The sequence below is a fragment of the Triticum aestivum genome, chromosome 7A (genome assembly GCF_018294505.1).
Source record: "Triticum aestivum cultivar Chinese Spring chromosome 7A, IWGSC CS RefSeq v2.1, whole genome shotgun sequence".
Classification (NCBI taxonomy): domain Eukaryota; kingdom Viridiplantae; phylum Streptophyta; class Magnoliopsida; order Poales; family Poaceae; genus Triticum; species Triticum aestivum.
In genome coordinates this window covers 735,203,365-735,213,566 of record NC_057812.1, presented here as the reverse complement: position 1 = coordinate 735,213,566, position 10,202 = coordinate 735,203,365, and positions in this window count along the sequence as shown.

Here is a 10,202-nt window from a genome sequence, read left to right as displayed (position 1 = left end):
GGCCCATGTATGTATTGTTGATTAGACGGCAATGCCAATTTTCCACATGCTAGTTATTTTTTGTTTTTTAGAAAAATATTCAAACTATAGTGACAATATTGAATAAATAGTTAATGACCCCTCAAAAATTGTTAATAAAATGTTACATATTCACAAAATTAAAATAATACAAAGTAATTAATAAAATGGTTTCATAATATTTGTAAGGATTCACATATACTATTAAATAATTGTGCAAATTTTAAAAGTTATACATTTTCGAAATGCTAATATAATTCTCGAAATCTTCATGTTTAAAAAATATATCATGTGATACTTTATTTAAAACTATTAGTTATTTTCCTTTTTTACGTGACCCTTCAACGTGTGATTTTCTTTTTCGGTTAGAGTAATTCTAAATCTTATGTGGATTATTGTATTTGTAAACAAAAAATAAAGCTAGAGTCTTCTTGTCTTAGAAATAATATCCATAAAAAATTTATTTTAAAACATGTTAATGTAATTTTCAAAAATATTTGCGTGTTATTAAAATGTCATGTAATTAAAATGCTTTTAGTTAGACAAATGTATATGTAGTTTAATTTTTTAAAATTTAAATATAGGAATGTATAAAACCCTGGGGGAACACTAGGCCATTGTTTATTTTTTCACACATACTTCAAAATTTATTTTTATTAGAAAATATATCTTTTGACAAACACATATACTTTATTAAAACACGTGAACACTTTTTACAACTAGAAATACAATTCCTAAAAGCATGAACACTTCATATACTACCTGAATATTTTGTAATTTCGAAAATAAGAAAAACACCTAACATGTGGGAAATGGGTGCACTAACTGCAGCCCATTTAACTCCACGATTGTGTCGGATATATAAAATTTTACAGTGCGTAAAAGACATCAAACTTACATGGGGTAGTTGGTTGGCGCACGTACTTTGTGGTGCAAAGGTCGCCTGTTCGAAACTTAGCCTTGCAACTTTTTTGTTTTTTTCACTTGTGCACTGACAGGTGGGACCCGATGTTCATTGACACGCACACTCTTCTTGTCAGTCTGTCCCGACACTGCAAATGGGCTCCGCGTCATGCTGGCATGTCTAGTTAGCAATACATACATATCTAGACATGATTTGAACCGTATTTGAACCATACTGTCAAGTTATAGAACCAGTTCGGTGTATTTTTCAAGTTTAGGCACCAAAGTGAACATCGATGGCAACTTTAGGCACCACCAATGTTATCACCTCAATCCTAAACTATCCTAACCCTACCATTACTAGATGAAACCTTGGGGGTCCTCATTTTGTGGAAAAAACCCTTTTACACAGCCATTGAACGAAAGAGATAGGGCACGTGGCCTATTATTTTGCGGAAAACCCCTCGAAATTTTTTTATTTCGAAAAAGCCCTTGACGCATGTGGGACATATGTCAGCGACCCACAATTTTTGTGCAAAAATGGTGTCCAGGGAATTCGAACTCGTGACTAGTAGCGTGGAGGGTCATGTGCCTCAGCAACACACCGAGAAACATTGTTTGTTCAAAGTGGATACATACTCTATATATCATGTATGCCTTAAGTTGGCTGGAGACACTATGGCCCCTTTTGCACAGTTATTTAAAAAAACTTATAAATTATATGTAAATTATATCGTGTGTCCTAGATAATATAAATTGAAAAAATTAACACTTTTATATACTACATAATTATTTTATTAAAAGCATGAACATTTTCAATATATATTAGTATTTACTTAAATATATAGAAAATTATATAATTACTTTGACAATTTTATTAAACTTGAAAATTATTATGTCCACAATTTTGAAATTTATATTTTACATATATAGATAAATTTTGAAATAATTTGTGAATAATTCTATAATGTGTCATTATAATTATATACATATAATTTATAGCATAATATTATAATTTAACTGTATTTTATAAGTTTCGAGAAAGAAATAACGTTGTTGGGTGGGGTGGTGGCCCCGCGCACATGATGACTATATGCCAGTGGTTCAAATCCCATCCAACTATATTTGCAATATATGTTTCTTAAAGTATGAGCACTTTAATAGACTACATGAGTATTTTTTTAAACTGTAAACATTTTTAAACATACGTAAGCATTTATGAAAAAAATATATAGACATAAAAAATTCTTAAAAGGTGAGCACTTTTATATACTACATTAATATGCTTTAAGAAAAAATTTATATATTTCAATTCATAACGCACGATTATAATTTACATATAATTTATAAGTTTTTTTAAAAAAATAACAGTGCAAAAGGAGCGTAGGGTCTCCAGCCCACTTAATTCCTAAATGATATAGAGTACGTATCCACATTAAACAAAAAAACGCTTCTCGCTGCGTTGGTTACGCACAAGACCCTCCGCGCAGCAGGCTATGGCTTGGTTCGAATGCCCCAGAGAACATTTTTGCAGATGAAAGAAAAAAATCCGAGGGGTTTTCCACAAAATAAACAGGCCACGCGACCTATCTCCTTTGTTCCCTGGCTGGCAGCAGGTCCTGCGCCATGTGGCACGCCTAGTAAGCACAATGTCCGCATACAAACACGATTTGCACCGTATATATACGCGAAAACCAAGTTGTAGCACCAGTTCATCGTATGTCACAAGTTTTGGCACTAAAGTGATTTTTCATGCCAAGTTTTAGCACCGGTGGTGTAATTGACTCTAATCAAAATGCCTTTAAAATCATTAGATAGCGCAACTACTCAGGTATTGTGAGCGAGCAAACCTAATTTTGATGACTATCCAAGGTAAAAAATGACATTCAAAGTTTCTCAAGTTTAAGAATAGAGCTGTATACCAAAACGTCTCAAAGATCGTCTCTAAGTTTGATATAAATGCATATTTATTTTCTAAATGCCTAGTTACTAGAAAAAGTTTATGGCGCTTGATAAGCGTCTTAAAAAGCGTCTTTAGTTTGCTAATGTCCATGAGCATAGAGACAAATACAAGGAGCGTCCCAAAAAAAGCGACCATACATGGTTATTTTGTTGTTGTGTATTATGCCTATCTGTTGCTCTAGGCGCTCCATAAAAACCGGTGAACCTCCAGACCGGTGAGTTCATATCTTTATTCTGCACCAGAACATCTATATGAGAGGTGCTATAATTCTTAAGTTCAACTTTTACATCATTAGACAAAAAAAGGCAAACTCCACCACTTAACCCAACACTGTCCACTGCAAAGCATCCTCCAAGACCAAGAGCATGCTGCAGATCCTCCACTCTTTTACCTCTTATCTTTGTTTCCATAACAAAGACAAGAGAGGGACCTTCTAGCTTCACAATGCTGCGAAGCTCTCGATCTGCCTCGGGGTTCCCAAGCCCCCGGCAGTTCCAAATGATACAGCTCATTCCGACTGCCAGGACCGCGCACGGTCTCTGCCGAATTGTCAGGAGTAGGCTTCTTCTTCTTAGGATCTCGCTCACGGTCAGTATCATCCTCCTTAGTCCCTTTTGGATCTAGCTGCTGCTCCGCATGCGATGAATCAGTGATCATGAGCATGTTTTTGGCTTACATACTTGAACTGGAGCGTCCTTTCTTTTGTTCTAAGATCGCCTATTGTTGTTCTTGACTGGTGACGTAGCCTCCTGTCCGACATCCTTCTTGGAGCTGGAGTTCTTCGAGTCCTGCTTGTTGCTGGACTCAGAGTACTGGCTGCGCGGTGAATTTTCACTAGCCGCCGGCTTTCTGTACTCCTCAGGCGCCCGCAAAGATGACTCGAAAGGTAAATCCCCCTTGGCGTCCCTCGTCCCTGGAGTTGGACAGCATAACTCCGAGTGTCCTAGACGGCCACACGAGAAACAAAAATATGGAATTTGCTCATATTGGATGTCATAAGGATCCACCGTCTTCCTTCTGGCTGAGTCAATCATAATCCACCTCCGAAGAGGCTTGTCCACATCAATGGTGACCCTGGCCCGGAGATATCCTCCAACATGATCAAAACTGGCTGTCCTTACCTGATTATCAATTTGTTTGGCAATTGGAACAGCCAATGCATCATCCTCAAATTGTAGGGGAGCTTCATAACCCTAGCCCACACCTGGAGCCGGTTAAACTTCACTTCATCTGGTCTCATACAATCTTCAAACTCTGCCAAGATTACTGTGTTCTTGTTCAAGTGCCATGGTGATCCTGCCCAAACTCTATCCCTGTCCCTCGGGTTATCGAATTCCGCCACAATCATGTTGACACCCACCGACCGAAATTGAAGACCTTGCAGGTTACCCCACGCCGGACATAGTGCGTTGGTGATAGTTTGGATGTGATAATGATTTCGGTACAAAATCTTACCAGCCAACAAGCACTTCGCCGGACCATCCTTGACGCGATCATCAATCACAAATGGCGTTGCTTCTTCCTCAGATATATCCAATTTTCCTAGCGCATCTTCAAGTTGCGATCTCGCCGATTTGGAAGTCCCTCCTCCCGTTTCCGTATGGGTATCGCCGACGGAGCAGTTGTCGCCATCTTCTCCCCCGATCAATCCCAAGCGCCCCGCCGATGAGATCCGTTGGCGCCGCCAAGTTCCACGTCAAACCCTAGTCGCCGCGAAGGGTCCCTAGGTTTTGGGGAAAAGACGTAAGGTCCTTATTTACAGTAGTCCGTGTGAAAGGGGAAATTTGCAGCTCACACGAATATCGTACAAGTAAGAGAGAAAATATTTTCGTCGACTCAATTAGAATGAACCAAGGTAAACGTACATAGTAACCAAGTTGATTTCCCCTCCAAAAAGAAAAACAAGTTCTGTTCTGTACTAAATGAAGCAGGTTCACCAATTGATGCTCTCGTAGTATGAAACTTCAAAATTTGCATCCAGCAACCAACAATCCACATGTACATAGGGTTCCTCTGCCTCCCGCCTGTCCGTCTACTCTCTGTTGGCCTTAGAACCATGGGGGCGCAGTGGATCTCGGCCTTTGTCCACGGAATGGTTTCATTTTTAGATGGTTCTTTCCATTTTGTTCGGGTTTCTGTCCTGCTAAGGAAGGCTAGACGGTGGGGGCTCCTTGAACATGGAATAATTTTTTCCCCGCCTGGCCCGTTCCGATTGTCGGAAGGCGTGTGGAGGTCTCCGGCGTATCTCACAGGATTCGTCCGATGATTTTCTTTGATGGATCTATTCCGGTTCGTCCTTCGTTGTTTATTTTCATGTTGGATCCTTTCGATCTACGCATCTTTTCATCGGTGGTTTTTACTGTTCTGGTGTGCTGGTCCTATGAGGACTTAACACGGCGACTTCTCGACTGTATATTCCAGCAAGTTTGCCCAGCTTTGGGAAAGGAGGGGCAATAACAGCGGTGCGCCTTTAGCTGGCTTCAGTGCTTGTAGTTGTCGCTTGGTCGTCTGCGGATCTGGATGTAATTTTTATTATTTCTGGTGTTCGTTGTACTACCATGATTTAAGATCAATAGATCGGAAGTTTTCCCGCAACAAAAAAACAGCCCACATGTAGCAACAATTTCAACCTATCAATCATATAGGTGAGCTTTTATTATCTTGTACTACTACACTACACAAGCTGCTTTCCTGAGAAACATCTAGATGATCTCTCTTAATGATCAGCCTCCAGTCATCTGCAAGATTATCTTGTCCCATAGAACCCTGTCTCCCCCTTCTCACTCATCTCTCCCTCCCGTACCAAGCCACAACCGCCACCCCTCCTCCTCTTGTGCCAGTCCCGCCGCCGCCAGCACCACCTCAGTTCCCGGTGAGCGGAGATCTGTGGCGCTAAGGAAGGCCATATGGCAGGGGCTTCACTTTTTGATGGTTCTTTCCGTTTTATTAGGGTTTCTGCCCTGCTAAGGAAGGCCAAACGGCGTGGGCTCCTTGAACATAGAATAATTTTCTCCCGCCCTGGCCCGTTTCAATTGTCAAAGGCGTGTAGGACCAATTTGGCCCTATGGAGGGAGGAAGGGGTGGAGAGAAGTAATCTGGCCGGATTCATTTCGTTCAGGCTAGCGAAAAGACGACGTCACTGCATACTTTTAGCACCCAACACACACGATCTTGATCTTGTGAGCAATAAAAAATGAGTCGGAGTTGGTCCGAGCGGAAGGAAATGAATGTAGCAACAATTTCAACCTATCAATCATATAGGTGAGCTTTTATTATCTTGTACTACTACACTACACTAGCTGCTTTCCTGAGAAACATCTGGATGATCTCTTTTAATGATCCAACTATCTAAACTATTCATATGGTCCACACAGTCTCAACGAACTGTTCTTTACAGCATAAGGATTTGTTTGTTGACCTTGGAACTTCTCTGATTCCAACTAACAACATCGATGAAATATTCAGTGAAACACACTGCAAGTCAAAATAAGTTCCAATACTATATAGTAAAAAGTACAGTTTCGTGCTTACACCAAAATCCACAAAAGAATGGAAAAATCTCTGTATTCCTCTTCTGTAGCAACGTCATCTTCTGTAATCATCTCTTCCCATGTCCCCCGGGATCGTCTTCAGTGTCAGATCGATCAGCCTCTTCGTCTGTATACACACAACATGGTTGGCATGGAATTCATCTCTTCCGTGCATTACTTCCCTAGAAGTTGGCGCCCCTCATATGCGGCCATTTGTGTGCCTATTTTTCTGAAAGGGAAGACATTCACACTTGCTAGCATGATAATTAGCGATCATCAAATATCATAATAGAAAACATATGGACGAAATTAGTTCTTGACGTGAGTCTATGGACAGAGTTGTGGCTTCCTGAGCATGAAAACACGGAGAAGCCCACAAAAGCTTGTGTCTAGGGAAAGTCCCACAGTCCAGCATATTCATCAACCTTGCTGAATCGAATGATTAAACATTTTATGTTTATATTCTTATTAGGTGCAACTAAACATCACAAACCAAAAGGTTAAATGGAAGATTATAATCTAGGACTCAGTAAAAATATATATTGTAATCAGCTGTGCAAAAGTTAGTTCATCGATTAGCATCAAGAAGAACAAAAGAAAGGTATTTCATTTCCGATGAAGTCAGATACACACCGAAAAATCAACAACAAAATACGCTTGGTAGTGCCATTGAGTTCATGAAACCAATGGTCAAGCACCTCCATACGAGGTTGGCACATTAGGTACCATATATAAGGAAGTGAAATGTGGATAAACATATCCTCACAGTACCATTCACTAAATCATTTCTCTTGGATCCTATCTTTACTGGTAAATGCTCGTGCGTCGCTACGTGCTACAATGCATATAAATGCATCAAACAAATAATTAAGCTAGTCTCTATGGTTGAAGCTCATTTCTCCCACGTGTGTCCGAGCGTGTTCGGACATCAAAGGGGCGTCTAGTGGGCTCCCCAATATTCAACCGTCTCAATGATCCAGGTTCACCCAAATCCAGCCCAATGTGGGGGGGGGGGGGGATGTGGTTGTCCGGATTATCCACCAATTTATTTCTCACATGTGTTCCGAACAAAAAAGACTCTACCCCTTGACAGACCCTTCCCTTTTCTTGTTGAACCCTCCCCTCACCGCTCGGTTTTCCGCTGTGGCGGGACATTTCTCGCTGGAGCCCTCTCCTTTAAAACTGGATGACGTCCGCCTCACCTTCGCCGTGCCGTCCTCTCTTCTTCACATTGTACTTCCCAATGGGCCGCGAAGGAGGAGTCCCATGTCAACCGTTATGCTCTCCGCCCTGACCCCCTCCCCCCCCCCTGTCCATGCCGATCCGCCACCGCCATCAAGGGCTAGGAGGCGTGCGGTGCCCATGACGCCGCCAAGCCAAGAAGACAGATATGTTGTCTTCTGAGCTATTGCCACTTTGTAATAAAAGTTGAATGTGTGCATTACCACGAAACAAAAATATGATGTCCCTTGTTGGGCATGCACATTAGACACGACCATGTGTTTTTATTAACTCTTGAAGCAACAAATAAATGCATTTACCCTCCTATCTCAACCAAAATTTTGTATGACTTGGTGTCCACGTCAGCAAACCACCTGCCAAAACAACTTAAGATGGTCCGGGGGTGTTTTGTCCGGTTTTAGAAACTTCAGGCGATTAAGAATCTGGTTTTAGAGTTGAGGGGGTGATGTGGCCGAAAAGTGATACTTTAGGGGGTTATGTATACTTTTTTCTTTAAATAGTGACTCTCTCTCTCTCTCTCTCTAGATAGATAGATATAGATGACACTCAACATTAAATCTGCTGATCGTAAGAGAAAGAATAAGTCTGCTGTAGTGAGTACTGACACAGAAGATTCCACTGAGGTCTCTCCGGATCTTCTAGGACAAAAGCTTGTGATGCTTGATGATGATGTCGTGTTTAAGAAGTCTAAAAGGACCACCTGGGCTAGTCATATTCTAGAGTGGTATAAGAATTTGGGGAATTTGAGGATTTACCCCATATTCTATATGTTTTTAACATAGTACAATCGAAGATGCTCACATACACGAGCATACACTTACCCATGTAAACGCACACACCACACTCAACCCTATGAGCTCCTTCGAAAGACTGAGATGGCACATCATCTTGAGATTGACGAAGTCACCACAGACGCCTTCGTAGTCGAGGGGAACGTATCCTCTCACTGAATGCACATTGCCGGAAGGCCTCGAGTAAATCCTAAAAATCATGGGGTTCAATTGTTTATTTGGGACTAAAATACGCCACTAGTCCATAAACTCAAACAGATTGCATAGTTTAGGCCAACAACTGGGGAACTGATCAGATTTAGTCCGTAAACTCGTTAATTTGATCAAATAAGGCCAAAACCGGCTGAGTGGAAAAAATGACCACATCAATGCCATGTCATCATTTCTTTCGCCCTCATAAATTAACTATTCTTTTACCGGGATCTATTTGCAAATTGGTTTGGTTTTTTTCTCACAGACCATGCTAAAGGCGTGGGAGCAAAAAAATATTAAAAAATCATGGCATTGTGTGTGTGTGTGTGTGTGTGTGCCTGCCTTCGATGGAGACCATGGCACAGCCATGGCATTGTGTTGTCGTCATGGAAATCGCACAAGGTGTAGACAATGGCATTGTGTGTGTGTGTGTGTGTGTGTGTGCGCCTTCGATGGAGACCATGGCACAGCCATGGCATTGTGTTGTCGTCATGGAGATCGCACAAGGTGTAGACAATGGCATTGTGTGTGTGTGTGTGTGTGTGTATGTGTGTGTGTGTGTGTGTGTGTGTCTTCGATGGAGACAATGGCACAGCCATGGCATTGTGTTGTCGTCATGGATATCGCACGAGGTATAGATATGGATGCATGGTTGTATACACAAGTACGAAACTAATTACCATTGGAATGACATGTTAGTAAAAAAATTGCTACGGAGTACTTGAAGAACATAAAAAGGAAGAATCAACTAATGGGTCGCAATCTCAAAAATATATGTTGGGAAATGTAGCACGGAAAACAAAAAAAAATATGCGCTCATGCAATGATCTATCCATGGAGATGCATAGCAACGAGGGGAAGAGTGTGTCTACGTACCATCGTAGACCGTAAGCGGAAGCGTTTCACAACGTGGTTGATGTAGTCGAACTTTCTTCGCGCTCCACCGATCGAGTACCAAACGTATGGCACCTTCGAGTTCTGCACACATTCTGCTCGGTGACGTCCCTCGCCTTCTTGATCTAGCAAGGTGTGGAGGTAGTAGATGAGTTACGTCAGCACGATGGCATGGTGACGGTGATGGTGAAGTGATCCTCGCAGGGCTTCGCCTAAGCTCTGCGAGAATATGACCGGGAGTGTAAACTATGGAGGGGGGCGCCGCACACGGCTAACAATTGATGTTGTATGTTCTAGGCGCCCCCCTCCCCATATATATAGGTGGGAGGGGACCAGAGGCAGCCAAGCGGCGGCCCAAGTAGGATCCAAATCCTACTTGGGGTTTCCCCAAGTGGCGCCCCCCTTTCCTTTTTTCACCAGAGAAGAAAGGGAAGGGGCAAGATAGAAAGCAAAGGGGGGCCGAACCCCCCTTTTTCCTTCTCCAATTCGGCCACATGCCTAAGGGGGGCGCACCACCCCTTGTGGGTTGGTGTTCTCCCCTCTTATGGCCCATATGGCTCATATCTTCCTCCCGGGGGTTTCGGTAACCCCCCTCCCCCAGCCCCCCCGATACTCCGATAAATACCCGATACACTTCCGGTGTCCGAATACTATCGTCCTATATATCAA